This window comes from Aquarana catesbeiana, linkage group LG06 (assembly GCF_042186555.1).
Source record: "Aquarana catesbeiana isolate 2022-GZ linkage group LG06, ASM4218655v1, whole genome shotgun sequence".
NCBI lineage: Eukaryota > Metazoa > Chordata > Amphibia > Anura > Ranidae > Aquarana > Aquarana catesbeiana.
Genome location: NC_133329.1, coordinates 132,722,599 through 132,741,142, shown reverse-complemented (window position 1 = coordinate 132,741,142; position 18,544 = coordinate 132,722,599). Strand labels below are relative to the sequence as shown.

General features: G+C 41.2%; 1 protein-coding gene across 1 annotated transcript in view; it reads right to left on the bottom strand.

Moving 5' to 3' along the window:
* ADAP1 (ArfGAP with dual PH domains 1) overlaps positions 1 to 18,544 on the bottom strand; it is a 387,735-nt gene that overhangs the window by 288,511 nt on the left and 80,680 nt on the right. The window lies entirely within an intron of this gene.

The following is an 18,544-nucleotide window of genomic DNA, read 5'->3' as shown; positions in this document are numbered from 1 at the left end:
ACAATCCTTTGACAGTCACAGTCTATAAAGACTCCTAGTTGCTGTCACACATCACACAGTGTCTGTTTATGTGACACCAATGCAAGAAAAAAAAAGCAATGTGGTCTTTTAAAGATAAAACATCTAAAAAGCAAAGGCAGGAATGGCTTGTTAAATGAATCAGAATCAGATCATCCATTCTACTGGCTGTGATGCCTTCCAGGAAGGACTATTACGTGCAACGAACGGTCTGGCTTTATCGATCAATGGTGACTCATCTATGAACTGGTTTCACATCATCCACGGAAAACTGCTGTCTGTAGGATTCTAGCTCTGTACATGGCTAGAAACTTGCCAAAATGACTTTTTAATGCAACAAAACTGTTTTACAATAAAGAAGTAGCAAATGCTGCAACCACTTGTTCTTTTTCTACATTATACTGAGATCGAATGGATGAATGTCTGTTGACGGCACAACATACATATATAAATATATAAATATATATATATATATATATATATATATATATATATATATATATATATATATACACACATAATACACATATATATACACACACACATATATATATATATATATATATATATGGTAAATCGCACATCTGTACTTCATATGTTGTTATATACACACACACACATACTGTATTCAGAATATCGCGGCATTTTGGAAATGTATCCAAACAACTTAATATAAAAGGTCTTCCTTTAAGCGTCATTCACATGGGCAAAAACTGCCCTCCTGATGATTTCTGCTGTTAAAGATGTTAAAGAGAGCCACGCCTCTCCGCTGCTGTAAACTTGTATCTGCACATCGAGTGGTTACCTATGGTTACGGGCAGATATCTACCGATGGAAGCAAACAGACTGAGCCCAGGTCTGAAGATCTGTCCCAAATAGCATGTACCGCTTGATGTATACAAGTCTAGAAAATCAGAGAGGCACAGCTCTTTACTTGTACACAATGCCTTAAAGTGGTTATAAAACCTTTACAACCACTTTTGCCTACAGGTAAGCCTATAATAGGGCTTACCTGTAGGTACCGTGAATTTCTCCTAAAATTGCACAGTTTAGGAGATATTCACTGTATACACATGTGTCGACATCATCGGCACATGCGCACTGAAGAAACGGGTCATACGTGACATTTCTTCAGCTGCTATGCTATTACCGGCGGCTCCCGCACGCAATCACAGCACCGGAGACTGCGAACCCGGAAGTAACATGTTGCCGTCACAGCGGTGTACGGGAACTGCTGCAACAGCTTCATTCTGAGGTAAGTATTTCATAATGAGCTAGTATGCGATGCATACTAGCTCATAGAGCCTTTGACTTGCAGGTTTTTGTTTTTTTTTCCTAGGGTTTACAACCGCTTTAAAGGGATTCTAAAGGCACAAGGTTTTTTACCTTCATGCCTTCTATGCATTAAGGTGAAAAACCTACTGCACGGAGCTCCCCCCCTAATACTTATCGCGATCCAGCAATGTGCACAAGAGCCGCTGCTCTCCTGGGTCTCTGCCTTTTCATTGGCTGAGACGCAGCAGCGGGAGGCAGGGCTGAGCCACGCTCTGTGTGTCCCATAGACATACAGAGGCAGCTTGGGAACAAGCACGCTTGAGTGTCCTTATTGCAAGCAGCTTGCTATGGGGGGCACTCGGCAGGAGGGAGGAGCCCAGAGGGCTGGGGAGGAACACAAGAAGAGGAGGATCGGTGCTGCTCTGTGCAAAACCATTACACAGAGCAGGTAAGTGAGACCTTTTGTTATTTAAAAAAAATACTAATTGTAAGTTCAAACTCTATACACACACTGTTTGCAGCAATAGGGCTCATGCACACTGCAGCTCAAAAAAAAGCTGCTTTTGAAGACATTTTAGCTTATATTTAAGCTTGATAAAGCTTGTGCTTTTTGTGTGCTCGTTTTTATTGAGCTACTTGAAGCTTCTTCAAGCTCCTTCAACCTCCTTAAAGCTTTTTTGAGCATACGCATTTTTTTTTCCTCAAACCCTCCTACATAGTATTTTCTTAACCACTGTATAAACAAAACAAAAAGCTGGAACAATTGTTTTTGCGCGTTTTCGAGCTTCTTTGAGCTCTTTGGAGCACAGGATCCTCTCAAAAAATGAGTTTGGTGGGGGGGTTTTTTTCTGCGTGTAGGATGTGCCTGAAAATACCTGAAAAAGCCATAGTGTGCATGGACACATTGGCTAACATGGAGGGAAGATTCCAGGCAGAAAAAAATAAGAGCTCAAAGGAGCTCAAAAGCCTGTAGGTTCTGCTTCTTTGAGCTGCAGTGTGCATGAGCCCTTAGGCGTTTATACTTTGAGAAAGGAGTAGGAGACAATGGGGGTTATTTACGAAAGGCGAATCCACTTTGCACTACAAGCGCAAACTACAAGTGCAAAGTGCACTTGAAATTGCAGTGAAAGTGCACTTGGAAGTGCCCTCACTATAAATCTGAGGGGTAGATCTGAAATGAGGGGAAGCTCTGCTGATTTTATCATCCAATCATGTGCAAGCTAAAATGCTGTTTTTTATTTTCCTTGCATGTCCCCCTCGGATCTACAGTGACTGCACTTCCAAGTGCACTTTTCGTGCAATTTCAAGTGCACTTTGCACTTGTAGTGCAAAGTGGATTTGTCTTTCATAAATAACCCCCAATGTTTCTTTGAATGATGTAAATTAGTTTTCAGACTGTTTTTCCTCCACTTTTCTCACTTGGCTTCAGCTCCACAGGACATAACTGTACCCAATGCCTATATGTATATAGAGGGGTATTGAAGGCAGGGCACCATTGCTACAAAACAAACGGTACATGTCATGTGCACAAAGTATACTTATGTCTTGGAAACCTCCCACAGCTTGGCTATATCTATTACTATTTATGCCTTATATGACCTTGATTATTGCTAGGCTAGGTATAAAATATAAATATAAAATGCTTTAAAATTACACGCCAACCAAGTCCCCAACTTTGATACGCAAAATCTTCACAAAACAGGACATATTGCAGGACTATGAAACCATATTATAATATGGAATTACAGTTTACATTGTACTGTGATTCTTATCTTCATGGCACTGAACACTGGTTCATTATTAACTACATTAATAAATAACCACAGCTAAAATAAAGACATTTAAAAGATTTAAATATGAACTCCAGGCAAATGGCTAGACAGATGAAATAAATTGTGCACAGTTTCATCTGCTAAAGGTGCTAAAAAAAAAAAAATGTGTAAATCTGTTAAACTAGTAATGTGACCCCCAAAAGCTCAGCCAAACTATATACTATTCCTGATTTATCTTTACAGTTCGCTGCGTCACCTGCTTGTCTATTGGCCAAAGTATCACCAGTGTAACGAGTGATTTACTATTCTTACTGCACAATTTGACCTTAGGTTTCTGTGAATTTCAGGACAGGCTGAACAGAATAACAAAACCATTAGCAGGCAAATCCGAAAACATTATACATTGGTAAGCCACATTTGATGTATTTGTATATTTGTTGAAAACATAAAATGTAATATATATTGCAGTTTATCCAGTCCTTAGATGTGGTAGATGCATTAGTTTTCATTTTTCAGGCTAAGACCATTTTCAGCACAGGCAGAAGACACCTATTGATCTTGACAGCAATGCAATATCCTTATCAATTCCTGCAAATTGAACTGAAAACACAAACAATGTCATCTTTCCTCTGTAGACTACTAATACATAAACTCTCATGTAACAAAGACACGTTGGAAGTCCAGACTGGGTGAAAACTGTAACAAAAGACACAAAGGCTCCGCACTTAGGCTCGGTTCACACTGGGACGACTTGGGATCCGACTTGTCGCCCCTCAAGTCGCCCCAAGTCGCCCCAGAAAGATATTCACATGACAGTGAATGGGAGCGTCTTAATAGACACTACTGAAGTCGCTCCGACTTCAGAGCGTACTCCCTGTACTACTTGGATCCGACTTGGTAGGCGACCTGTACCATAGAAATCAATGGAAGTCGCCTCCAAGTCGGATCTCTCTCTAAAGTCAAGCGACTTTGCAGGGAAAAAATTTAGTTTGCCCAGGCAAACCCCTCCCTCCCAGAGAGCTGTGATTGGCCACAGCCAAAGTCGCCTGTCCTGGAGGCGACTTGAAGTCGCGTTGTACTTTGCTAAAGTCGCGCTGAAGTCGTGCTGAGGTCGCGTTGAAGCCACGTTGAAGTCGCCGTACAAAGTCGCGCTGAAATCGTGTTGCCCCTGTGTGAACCGAGCCTTAGGACTGAAAGAAGAAAAAGGAGAGAAGAAGGGAAAAAACAAAGAAGAAGAAAAGAGAAAAAAGAGAGAAGGGGAGAAAAAGAAAAAAGGTATGCAGCCTCCCCTATTAGACCCGCAAGGGGCTAAAGTATATATTAAAGTAAAAAATGGGGTGAATGGCGCTTCCTTTAGGGGGGATATATGAATGTGAAACGTATAAAGTGAATAATCTCGGTGAGTGGGGCGCCAAAAGGGGGAGCACAGAAGTCACAGATTTTCCTTTTTTTGGGCACAACAGTCACCAGAATATTTAGAAGTTTTTCTGACATTAATAATTTTTTTGAATTATCTATTTTTGATACTGTTATGTATTTGATATTAATTTTTGGAGCACGTTGGACTTTTTATATATAGAGACTTATATATACAAAATATTGTTGGCACGTATTTGGTCAGCACTGTATATCAACCCAGTATATATGTGGATGGGATGTTTTTTATTTTTTGATGCTACCATTCACTGTGTGGTTTAATGGGATTTTTGCACGTCATTAATAGTGGTAACAGTATTCACACAGGTTTATGTATGTAGGGAGTTGGGTGTAAACTGTAGCTTCATCATAGGGAAGGGGATATCACCGCTCCAGGTAGGTCAGACAAAAGATGGAAAAACCTCTCCTCCAGTTTAGAAGCCCAGGTGCTGGCAATGCATATAGCAATCAACATCGGAAGAAGTTCTGGACAGCCGCACTCAAAAAAAGTTTTTGCCTTTTATTCAAAAAATATCATCAAAAATACATGCCACAGCAGAGTGGACAAAAGAGCTTACGCGTTTCACACTACAAACAGCTATGATTAAGCACTGTTTGTAGTGTGAAACGCGTAAGATCTTTTGTCCAATGTTGATTGCTATAGCTTCATCATAGCGTGAAATATGGAAAGGCTCTATGCTGCGGCCGCGGCTCACCACATGGGATCCGTTGCGTCCCTGTTCACCAATTCAGGTGTGAATCAGGTCCGAATTTTTGCCTGAATTCGCACCTGAATCTGGACCAGAAGATGCACAGGACCCTTCTTCAATGTGGACCGCAGCAGCCCCAGGGCTGTGTAAACCATCTCCTTTGAGAGCCGGTCACACTCTCCTGTCCTGCGAATTGAATGTGGGGAAACCCACATCCAATTTGCATATGCGTGAACAGAGCCTATATGAGCATAGCCAGACTAGTACACATGGTATACAGAATTGCCAAGTGAAAAGAAAAGGAAAAAAAAAAGCCTGAAACATAGAAAACTAATGCAGCCATCTCATCTAAGGACTAGTATGCTGCAACATATTCAGTTTTAGCATTTAGGTTTTATATACTCTAATAAAGAAAATATTCAGTCAGTGATGGGCTTTCCTGTAGAAGTGATCCTGGCGAGGAAGGATCCCTCAACTATCTACTTAGCTCCCATACCACAAGGCCTGTACATACCTGTACAATCATTAAATTATGGTCACCACCATCAAAACGTGGACCTAGGAATTGAGGTGTTTCCCCACCCAATACTCTACAAAGCCTACAGACTCCAGGGCAAATACCAGGATTTAAAGTGGTTGTAACCCGAAAAACAAAAATGATCCTGTTCCTTTAAAGTAGGATATACAGCATAGTGCTTCTGCTGTGTGATTTGTCCCATTCTATGTTGTAAAATACCTTGTTGATCCTGCCTGTTCCTGTGTCCCCCTTAGTGTGCTGACCACAGTAATCATGGCTGCTGATCCATAATACTGTTGTCAATTTACGTGCCTCCATCATCCCGCAGTCTCTCCCTCTCTCCCCCTCCCCCTCTGTCTGTCAGCTTGAGTGTCTCCTCCATGCCCCTCCTCTCCCACCGCTATTCTGCTGTAAAATCACTAATTACAAATCCTGGAATCCACTCTGAACCAGAAAGACTTATGCCCCGTACACACGGTCGGACTTTGTTCGGACATTCCGACAACAAAATCCTAGGATTTTTTCCGACGGATGTTGGCTCAAACTTGTCTTGCATACACACGGTCACACACAGTTGTCGGAAAATCCGATCGTTCTAAACGCGGTGACGTAAAACACGTACGTCGGGACTATAAACGGGGCAGTGGCCAATAGCTTTCATCTCTTTATTTATTCTGAGCATGCGTGGCACTTTGTCCGTCGGATTTGTGTACACACGATCGGAGTTTCCGACAACGGATTTTGTTGTCGGAAAATTTTATCTCCTGCTCTCCAACTTTGTGTGTCGGAAAATCCGATGGAAAATGTCCGATGGAGCCCACACACAGTCGGAATTTCCGACAACACGCTCCGATCGGACATTTTCCATCGGAAAATCCGACCGTGTGTACGGGGCATAACTGTGCAATGTCTGTTTTTTAAAAATTGGAAGTGCACTTGGAAGTGCAGTCGCTGTAGATCTGAGGGGAAGATCTGAAATGAGGGGAAGCTCTGCTGATTTTATCATCCAATCATGTGCAAGCTAAAATTCTGTTTTCTATTTTCCTTGCATGTCCCCCTCGGATCTACAGCGACTGAACTTCCAAGTGCACTTGCAGTGCAAAGTAGGTTTGTCTTTAGTAAATAAACCCCAATGCCAGTTGAATTTTTAGCAATCGCCAACCTGTAAAAAGCCACCATTAAATTTGTGCTCTCCTCAACCAGACTTGATCTTGTCTCAATGGTATGTTACATTACAATTTACGCAAACCATTTTTTTTCCCCCTGTATTTTTATCAGCAGACTTTGTTGATTATAGTTTGGTGTATACATAAGGGGATGTGCAAATTACATAAATGTTGCATTGGGAAAAATTTACAGAAAACTGCAATTTTTTTTTTTCTATTTATTCCCAATACAAACTAAGGAAACAAATATATGTGGATCCAAATTTATTATCAGATTAAAAAGGTAACTAAACCCAAGAAGAAAAATGTAACACTGTATATTGCAGCTAATAAAGTTCTTAGACATGGTGACTGCATTAATTTTCTTTTTTTCAAGATAAGAACATTTTCAGTAAATAGAAAAAATAATAGAAATGCAGTGTCCTATTTTCTCTGAACTAACAATTGCCCTGCACCCCATGGGAAAACAAGAATTTGTATACATATCAAGAGAACAGGCCCTTGGGTGACAACCATGGCTCCTCCATAGCTCAGTGGAGGAGTGACACAGTTGCCCAAGGATAGGTGTTGTGTTATTTGCCGGATTACCAGGTAAAAAAAAGCAAAATATGCTTGAAAAAAGGAAAGTAATGCAGCCACCACACCAAGGACTAGTAAGCTGCAATATATTACATATTTGGTTTTGGGTTTAGATACATATAGACAAAATGTCCCTCTGTAATTGTTATAGACACTTGATAGTAGATCATCTACAAACAATTTTTGAAGCAAAAAATAATTTTTCAGGTGTCAAAAATACATAAATACTTTATACACCTTAGGCCCCTTTCACACTGGGGCGGTGGGGGCGTCGGCGGTAAAACGGTGCTATTTTTAGCGCCGCTTTACCGTCATTTTAGCGGCAGTATTTGGCCGCTAGCGGTGCGGTTTTAACCCCCGCTGGCGGCCGAAAAAGGATTAAAACCGCTCGCATAGCGCCGCTACAGCGGCGGTATAGCCACGCTGCCCCATTGAATTCAATGGGCAGGAGCGGTTTAGGAGCGGTGGATACACCGCTCCAAAGATGCTGTTTGCAGGCATTTTTGTTTTTTTTTTTCTCTCCTGCCAGCACACCGCTTTAGTGTGAAAGCCCTCGGGCTTTCACACTGAAGAAACAGCAGCGGCAGTTTTAGGTCGGTTTGCAGGCGCTATTTTTAGCACAATAAAGCCTGCAAACCGCCCCAGTGTGAAAGGGGCCTAACTACATAAACCTATACAATTTAATATTTACAACTCCTCAACATTGTTCCCTAACAATTCCTAGAACAATAGATACTCTTAAAGCCCTATCTGTCCCCAAAAAAATGATATATAATATGTTAAAGTAGATTTACTAAAAACTCTCTGGTGCAGCTGTGCATAGTAACCAATCAGCTTCTAACTTCAGCTTGTCCAATTAACCACTTGCCAACCAGCTGCCATAGTTTTACACAGTTATGTAACATCGCTTCTCCATGTGGCCACTAGGGGAGCTTGCGCGCCTGCTGCTCGCCCCCCGGAGCCGATGCGAGTGCCCGGCGGTCGTGATGACCGCTGGGCTCCCGCGATCTCTCGTGACACACCAAGAACCAGGATCTGTGTGTGTAAACACACAGATCCCGGTTCTCTGAAGGGAGAAGAGACTGATTGTCTGTTCATACAAAGTATGAACAACGATTTGTCATCTCCCCTAGACAGTCCCATCCCCCCTTCAGTTAGAACACAGAGAGGGAACACCGTTAACCCCTTGATCGCCCCCTAGTGTTAACCCCTTCGCTGCCAGTGACATTTTTACAGTAATCAGTGCATTTTTATAGCATTGATCATTGTATAAATGCCAATGGTCCCAAAAATATGTCAAAAGTGTCCGATGTGTCCGCCATAATGTCGCAGTCCCGATAAAAAACGCAGATCGCCATTACTAGTAAAAAAAAATAATAATAAAAATGCTATAAATCTATCCCCTATTTTGTAGACGCTATAACTTTTGCGCAAACTAATCAATATACACTTATTGCAATTTTTATTACCAAAATATGTAGAAGAATACATATCGGCCTAAACTGAGAAATTTTTTTTTTTTTTAAATGGGGATATTTATTATAGCAAAAAGTACAAAATATTGTGTTTTTTTCAAAATTGTCGCTCTTTTTTTGTTTATAGCGCAAAAAGTAAAAACCGCAGAGGCGATCAAATACCACCAAAAAAAAAGCTTTATTTGTGGGAAAAAAATTTGTTTTGGTGCAGTGCCGCACGACTGCGCACTTGTCAGTTAAAGCGACGCAGTATCGAATCGCAAAAAATGGCCTGGTCATTCAACAGCCAAATCTTCCAGGGCTGAAGCGGTTAAAGGATACGTTCACCTAAAAAACAAAACAAAAACGGAAAAAAAAAAAAATGCACAATTTTTGGCATGTAAGAAAAATATGCATTTGCTATTTTTTTGTAGGAGCCTGGAAAGCATCGCGCCATCAATCAGCAGATCACAGGTGCCATGCAGGACTCCTACAGACTGTCAGGGTAAGCTGTCTGCCCGTATATATCATACAGGCAGGCAGTTTCAGAAAGACAGGGAGACTCAATGAACTACTTGAGCGCTCAACAGCGCCCTGGTAGTTCATTGAGAACTATAAGCCGGCAGTCATAAAGGCTGTCTGTACTTGTAGTTCATTGAATCAATGACGTGGCTGTGTGGGTGGAGCCCTGCACGGCCACGCTCTTCTCAAATAGTGTTAGCAGCCTGGTACGGAGAGAAGATGCCTGCTGTCACAGAGAATGCGGGGTTCGGGGAGCGGCTGCAAGATCGGGAACATGTTACAAAAACCAGTGGAACATGTAATATGTTTCCAAAGGTGAACTTATCCTTTACGCTTTGCCAATAAAACCTGGAAGCTGATTGGTCACTATGCACAGCTGCACCAGATTCCGTATGCACCAGTTTTAGTAAATCCCCCCCAATAATGTGCAGATACTTCAGAATTGCTGGTACTGCCTAATGAAAAAAATGCTCTTAGACTCAAGGGGATTTAGGGTGAAAAAAGCCTGGGGACTCACGAGAATCAAATGTGAAAGGGTGAGAGGGACTGAAAGAGGAATTGCATTGGCAGGGAGATATTCTTTAAAATGAGTAAAATAAAATTTACTCATTTGTAAAGATTTCAGCAAATGTACTTGAATGCCCTCCTTCCATTTCTAAAGAACAGAATCTGGTAAGGTTTTCAGGTGGCTTTTTAAGAATGTGTGTATTATAACACTGAGGAGACCTTAAAAAAACATTTCCGGTCTCAGGAAAACCCTGCTAATAAATTACTTTATCTATATCTCAGGGTACATTAGTGATAGTCACTGGAAAGAATGTTCCTTACCCTAGTGGGCGATGGGAAGAATCCCCCCTTACAGACATCTAAAAATATCATTATTGTGCATGGTTACTTATCGGAGAGGCAGAAATTGCAAACTGCTCATGGAACCCCGAGCAATCTCTGCAGGAACCCAAGGATTCCATGGAATCCTGCTTTGTAAAATGTGCCAATTAAGGTCACCATTACAGGGGCATAGATCACAAGAAACACATTCATCACCTCCTTAGTCACCAAACAGCAAAATCTTTGCGTTATAATCCAAAATTTCATCCGTCTGTACAGAGCTACTGACTTCCTAAGTAACTTCCTCTGAGTTCCTGGAAGGTTAAACAGCTAAATAGATAGAACTGAGAATCGAATTAACGGCTCATACGTGCCAAGACAGCACAACACGAGATTGAGGTCAGCACTTTCGCTAGAACTGCAATAAAAAGTAAAATCTCATCACATTATGAGGCAAAAATATGTAAATAGTTCATTCCATTGGCCCATTAATAAGAGTGAGATATCTTTACTGTTTCACAGTGATGTGGTTCCTGTAATTAAATTCAACCTCTTAATTGAATAAATGGCAGTAAATGAATCTATAGTCATCTGGTGATGAATCTTTGCTCTATCATTAATAACTGCAAGATCATGTTAATGTGTTGTAGTGTTGGTTACTATTTATTTTAAGTTTAGAGTATTAATTATGTGCAGCAAATTGTTTTGTTAACATAAGCTGTACATGTTAATTTGCTGTTTGCATATGAATCATAACAGTTGTACGCAATAACTACTCTTTGTTTTAAGTATATTGTTTAAGCTACTACATGTCACTCTTTTATGTTTCTATACATAGGACTAACCTAAACAATGCACTCAATCAGAATTAAGTCATGCATGCCCTTGATGGTAGATCTAAAGGAGATTATAGAATCGGATTTTATAGTTTATAGTTACACTAAAACACTAACAGAACTCCTAATCCCAACTATGTGGTGCTGGCTGCATACACACATGGGAAAATGTACAGGACTGGGGCAATTCCAAATTTTGTTCTTTGCCAGGCAAGATGAACGTGGATATATGCTGCAGAAATACATATCAGGGAAGTATATTACAAAAATACTGGAGCTATGGATGGCCTAAAAAGGATACCCCTATTATAAGCACATGCTGTTTTAGGCTTGGTTCAAACTGGAACCTGCTGTGGATCGCACAGGAGCGCTGTGCGTCCCTTTTCCCCGTTTCAGGGACAATTCAGGGCCAAATCTTTGCCTGAATTTGGCCCTGAAACGGAGCCAAAGTCGCACAGCACGTTTCTGTGCAGTGCGCTCCGCAGCCGCAATGGAGATATGTGAGCCGGCTCCATAGGGAGCCAGTCACATTCTCCTGCTATGCGAATTAGATGTGGGGAAACCAGCATCTAATTCGCATAAGTGTGAACCCGGTCTCAAAGTATCTATCATTATTATTTGGTCACAGTTTTGTCCCTATGGGCTAAAGTACATGTAGTACTTTGACCCATGTTTCTATGAGGTTTTAAACCCTAGCTATGATGTCTAATCTGCGCCCCTCCCCTCCTGCTATGGCCACAGCTGATCTGACAACAGCTAAGAAGGAGATAGCTGATTCATATCTGCAGCTTGTCTTGGGTGTGAGCACTTTTATGAGACATGTAATGGCAAGAGGAATGCAGAAGTAGGCAGGGGACAGCATATAGGCCTCTGCATTCCTCTTGCTGTTGCTTGTCTCAGGAAAGTGCTCACAGCCAAGACAAGCTCCAGCTATGAATCAGCTGTTGTTGAATTGTCTGCGGCAGGAGGGGATGGGAGGGGAGGGGGGCAGATTGGATCTCATACCTAGGTGTCCTCAAACACTGCTTTTAGTATGTTACTTTGAAGAGAAAGGCATCTTTGTAAGAACCTACCACGTGCTCACATGGATAGTTGCCATTCTTGCATGTCAGGTAATTTTCCATTAGCTTCCTATTGGTTCTTGCCAATTAACTATAAAAGTCCAGGATCTTTCCCTATACTTTCTGTCATGAAAGGAAGGCACTGATCTGCAAATTTAGATGAAGGGAAAATCACAGCCCGGCAGCCCATGCACCATTAGCTTATCAAAGTAACATTTTGGGTTGGTTGGGACACTATTTAATGCAATAGTCAGTGGAAGTGTCTGGCTGCTCCTTGGTGGGGAGAAGCATTCTGGCACAGTGAGGCATTCATAAATTTTGCGCTGGAGCCCCTGTCTGCAAGGAACTAGAGATATAACAGGACAATTTAATGTCTATGAAAGACCCTCAGTAACACCAGCCTTCCTCTGCCTGGGGTAACAATGGATTGGGCTGACTGGAAACAAAAACAAAAACTTTAATCACTAATATTCTCCTCTGAGACTTTTTCTTACTTTTTTCCAGTACTCTCACTCTTGGGTAAAACCTGTAATGAAGAATGTGTAGTCCTTGCCACATATCCTTTATGTTACTGCTTTTGAAGTAAGAAAAAATAACCAATGACAATAGGAGAAATTATATAATTTGATTATACTCTCCGCACTTGACTCTCTTTACTATGTCACTTGCCTGCATGGATTTTCTCTCTTTGCCCAACTTTCCTTCTCACTCTTGTAATATCACAGAAGCTAGCAGCTCAGTTTAGGGCCAACAAGACTAATGAAGCCTTGCTAGTTTATTCATTAATTTGCCCACCAGCATAGTGCTTACGGCGACAACTGCTTCAGGAATACTTTGTTAAAAACTCTCCTGCTGAGAAGATCAGCTGCTCATCAACCACAGCTATTTACATGCTACTGCTTGAATTTTTTTGTGCTTTGGCCTGCAGTTACTCAGTTAAGAATTCTGGCAGTCTTCAGTTCGAGCATACTGTACATAAAAAATTAATGATACAATCCTAAAAAAAAAAAAAAGAAATATGGTAGCCATCTATACATATAGCTTTACCCTTCTAAACCTATTTATAACCAGTCCCTTCATAACCAAAGGTCATTGAAACTTAGCGTTCTTGGTTGGTAGGACAGAGCACCTAGCATCCTAGGTTGCTAGGATGCAACCAGTGGTGGTCAATAGGGTTCAACCATGGTGCCTGCTTGTACGCATGTAAACACTGCAGAAACATTTACATGCGTGCAGCCTAAATAATACTAACATTTGCAACCCCAGATGCAGATGTGTCATTTTTTTATTAATGCTGCTGAACATAGAGCACTATTACAGCTTCATGCACACTTATTCGAATTATGGGCCCATAGACTTATATACTGCTCCATACAGATGCATATGAAACTTACTGCTGCATACAAAATATACGGTAAGGATTGTTTTTAACACCCATGTGAACAAGCCCTTGATTTAGCAGCAAACCTATAACTAATTGTCCTATAATTTTTAACTTACTTTTTTTTTTTTAGATACAATTTTGTGTTGATTTTTTTTTTTTTTTTTATAGTACAGGTAGTCTTTAAAAACATTTTTAAAAATGTATTTTACAATTAACAGTTTATCATTTTTTTTTCAAAAGTTTAAATGAATTACTTTTTTTATTCTACAGTCAGCCAACCGGCTGGTAAAGTCAATGCACCTCTCTGGCTGTAAAGACACAATAAACAGCAGGGCTGGCAGGTTTGTTTTGTAAACTATGACTGGCTATAAGATCCCTTTCACACCGAGCCGCCCCGGGCGTCAGCGGTAAAGCGGCGCTGTTTTTAGTGCCGTTTTACCGTCGTTTTAGCGGCGCTATTCGGCCACTAGCGGGACGGATTTAACCCCCCGCTAGCGGCCGAAAAGAGGTTAAAGCCGCCCGCAAAACTCTGCCGATTGCTTTCAATGGGGAGCAGCGGTGGAGGAGCAGTGGAGGAGCGGTGAGTTCACCAATCCAAAGAAGCCGCTGGCAGGACTGTTTCTGACGCCCTGCCAGCGCACCACTCCAGTGTGAAAGCCCTCGGGCTTTCACACTGGAGTGCATGGAGTAGCTGTTTTAGGGCGGTTTGCAGGCACTATTTTTAACGCTATAGTGCCTGCAAAACGCCCCCAGTGTGAAAGGGGTCTTATAGTGATCATAAGATCAGGAGGCAATTGGTAGTGTGAGACCGTGCCTTGCCTTTGTAGGCATTTCTTCTTCATGGTCTTGTGCAGCATCTTTATGCTGCCGTGTAATGCATTCTGAAAACTTGGAGAGATGCTAGGTGTAAGAAAATATTTCATTCCGGCTAATATGTGAATCATTAATCATTACAGACCACAGTTTATTTAGTGTTTTCTGGGAGTCCAAAAACCCAGTGGTGCTCAGTTATGCAATTCACGACCAGAACTTTTATGGTTATGCTGTAGCCCTGCGCCTCTATTCAACTAGATAACAGGTGGGTCAGAGTGTAATTGTGCAACCTGGGGCACATCTGAACATAAAATCAATATGCATGAAGACAGTTGAAAGTGCCTACTGTACACAAACATTTAAAGGCCCTATTGGGGCCTATGTTTTGCTCATTAACATTATGACAGGTTTACTTGATGAATGCCCCCTCTACTGCTAATATTACCTTCCTATGCTCCCCCAAACATCCTGTTCGTCTGGCAGAATACTTTGAAATATCTGGTATTTCTGGGTATGGTGCCACAGTCTCCCTTTCCCCCACGATGGAGTGCTGGGTGCTTGAGAGCCCAAATCCCAGGCCAGAGTGCTGCAAAATAGGTGTGGGTTGACGCTTCTGAGCCCAATGCAAGCTCCCACCAAGTATGTTACTTAAAGTGTTTGTAAACCCTTACATATACCCAGTAAAGTGACTGGCCACAGGTTATACACAGAGATTAAACAAATCCTCCTGCATAAGTTGTACATGTTTAACTGCAGTCTTCTCTATATCCGTTCAAAGTGCTGTGAATTTTAAAGTTTGTCTGAGAGTTCAGGAAAAAGAGGGCAGAAAGCTGCAGTTACACTATACAGAGCTCAGTGAGGAGAGCTTTGACAGCTGATTGGAGGAAAGGGATACCCACCCCCTTCACACAGCACACAAGAACAGAGCGGAGACTGTCGATCAGTTGGAGCTCCCTCCCCTGTCACCATTTTCTCTTGGTGTCAGGAAAACTTGTCAGAAGTGATTCATGCGGATAGCAGAGAAATGAAGCAGCAGACAAAAGTGACACATTGGGGGATATTTACGAAAGGCAAATCCACTTTGCACTACAAGTGCAAACTATAAGTGCAAAGTGCACTTGAAATTGCACTGAAAGTGCACTTGGAAGTGCAGTCGCTGTAAATCTGAGGGGTAGATCCGAAATGGGGGTAAGCTCTGCTGATTTTATCATCCAATCATTTGCAAGCTAAAATGCTGTTTTTTTATTGTCCTTGCATGTCCCCCTCGGATCTACAGGGACTGCACTTCCAAGTGCACTTTCAGTGCAATTTCAAGTGCACTTTGCACTTGCAGTTTGCACTTGTAGTGCGAAGTGGATTTGCCTTTCGTAAATCAACCCCCATAGGGGTTGATTTACGAAAGGCAAATAGACTGTGCACTTTTTCAATGTGCATTTGAAAGCTTCACTTTTTAAAGAGTGCCCAATCACGTGCAAGTAGAATTAAAAAAACAGCATTTTAGCTTGCACATGATTGGATGATGGAAGTCAGCAGAGCTTATGCTCATTTACTAAGCTCTGGAGCAGCTGCACTTGCAGAGTGCAATTGCACTTTGAAAAGTGCACAGCTTTTGTACCTTTAGTAAATCAACCCCTTAGGGCTCTTATTTGAGACAAGCACACAGGGATATGCTTTTCATGTCTGAGGTTTACAACCACTTTAAAAGCTTAGAACACACACTTATGTAGTGATATTGGCCCTTGTAGCCAAAAATCACTTACAAGTACAAAGATTATAAGCTGTAGGGCCCTGTCAAGACACACAGTGGAAAAGAAGCCAGTTTTGGCTCTGTTGGATAGTCAAACTGCAAGTTGCACAGTAACAGTATATTTTACAAAAAACGCAATGTGACACCATACAGAGTGTAGACCAGCAGCCTACCTACTATCTAAAAAACCACGAGAATATGTAAAAGGAAAACATAGGCAAACTACTTCGCTCTACTGATCTTACTACACTATGATTAGTGTCAAGAGGACAGAAAACTCGGCCAAACTGTTGGAAGATGTGAGGAGGAGCTCTTCAGCAAGCTGATGAAACTCATTTTTTTAAATCCACTGTGGGTGATGGTAATGGTCTTTTGATAATTCAATGTGGCTACTGCTATAATTTTTGTAAAAGTTCCTGCACACCAAAATTAAGAAACTATTTTACAAGACAGGATCAGACGAGATGTTGCACCAAATTTCTTTTATTTTAGCACCTATTCACACTTGAGCGTAGCTTATGTAGGCAATTTTGAAGCTTTTTTTCCTGCATTTTGGCACATTTTATCATGCCTTTTAGGAGTGAAGTGCCATACAGGCTGAAAAATATAAGTTTTCGCGTGGACTCCCATTGAAGTTAACAGGCTAAAAACACTCCGTTCTGCTTCAAAAGGAGCTCATGTACCGTTTGGACCTTCGGGTTTTGAGATACAGGTGCCTAAACACTCAAATGTAAGCAAGGACAACTTAACATGGGATTTGGCTTGTAGTGTTTTAGAACTTTGGCTCCAAAATTCTCAGGTTTGAATTGGGGCTTAAAGGGTTTATTTTTCTACAAGTTTTCAAATAATGCATCTAAAGCCTTGGTTCATTCTTTTTAAAGATATTGTGCTATGAATACATTTCCTTACTCCAAATCGTTCTTTACTGACTGGATTCATTTTCTGCACCAGCACTTCAAAGTGTCCATTACCAGTTTTACAGGACCTGTTTTAGGCAGCAGGCAACATCGATCAATTATAACATAATACACTATAGCCTGTTTTCAGTGCTCTGAGTTTTTATAATAATCATATGCAGAAATGTTTTAAAATGACTCTGCTGCTAGGACAGAATAACCATGAATAAAAGATTATTAATACCCTCATGTCCAATGAATGATATAAATCTTTGTTCTGTTCAAGAGCTATGTCTGACAAAACTAGAGTTGGGATTTAACTTAGATGTTCCAAAATACACCAAAACCCTTTTTTCACCCAATGAGGAACAATTGCAAACATTTTTTCTAAACTTCTTCTTTTAAATACATTTTACTCCAAATTAACTCCAAAAGAAGTCTCAATTTAAAGTGGTACTAAAGTCTCAGTTTTTTTTTTTCATCCAATAATAACAAACATGTTATACTTACCTGCTCTGTGTGGTGGTTTTGCACAGAGCAGCTCAGATCCTCCTCTTCAGCGCTCCTGGCCCTTTTCCTCCTGTTGAGTGCCCCCACAGCAAGCAGCTTGCTGTGGGGGCACCTGAGCCGAGCCACGGCTCCCTGTGTCCATTCAGACAAGGAGCCGCGGTTCAGCCCTGCCCCTCTCTCTCCTTATTGGCTCACTGACTTTGATTGACAGCAGCGGGAGCCAATGGTGCCACTCTGCGGTCTCAGCCAATGAGAAGGGGGAGTCCCTGGGGGCCAAGTCTCGCCTGCAACATCGCTGGATTGAGATGGGGCTTAAGTATTAGGGGGGCTGAGGGGGGCTGCTGCACACAGAAGGTTTTTTATCCTAATGCATAGAATGCATTAAGATAAAAAAAAGTCTTTACAACCACTTTAATCAAGGCCTGCATTACTTATTGAGCTACAACCCTGTACAGAAAAGCAGACTGTATTTTAGGTCTAAGAAAAACCTGATAATTTATGCAAAATGTGTACGTGATGTACTGTAATTATCATTTTTATGGCCCTGAGCATGTAAAAGCTAAGTTTGAAAAGCAATAACATAATATTTGATTATATTTGATAATATTATATTTGAACCCTAGCCTTTAAAGAATATCTAAACCCAAGAACAAAAATGTAATATATTGTTGGTCACCAGTCATTAGATTAGTGGTGACCGTATTGGCTTTCATTTTTTTTTCCATTTTCTTTAAGCTGTTCAACCTGCGAATAACAGTTCCTGTCCATGAGTGGCTACGCTCAGTCCTCTATATTGATGGAAGGAGCCATGGTTGTCACCAAGGTTGCTCTCCTGATTTGGACTACAAACACATCTTCCACTTTTCATATTAAACATGGGGAAAAGAATTAGTAGTTTACAGAAGATTTCTTGAAAAAAAGATGAGATTTCTGGCTAAATCAAAAGGTATTTTCTGTACTTGCTGAAAATGTACTTACCTGAAAAATGAAAACGAATGCAACCAGCACATCCAAAGACTGGTACACTGCAACATATTACA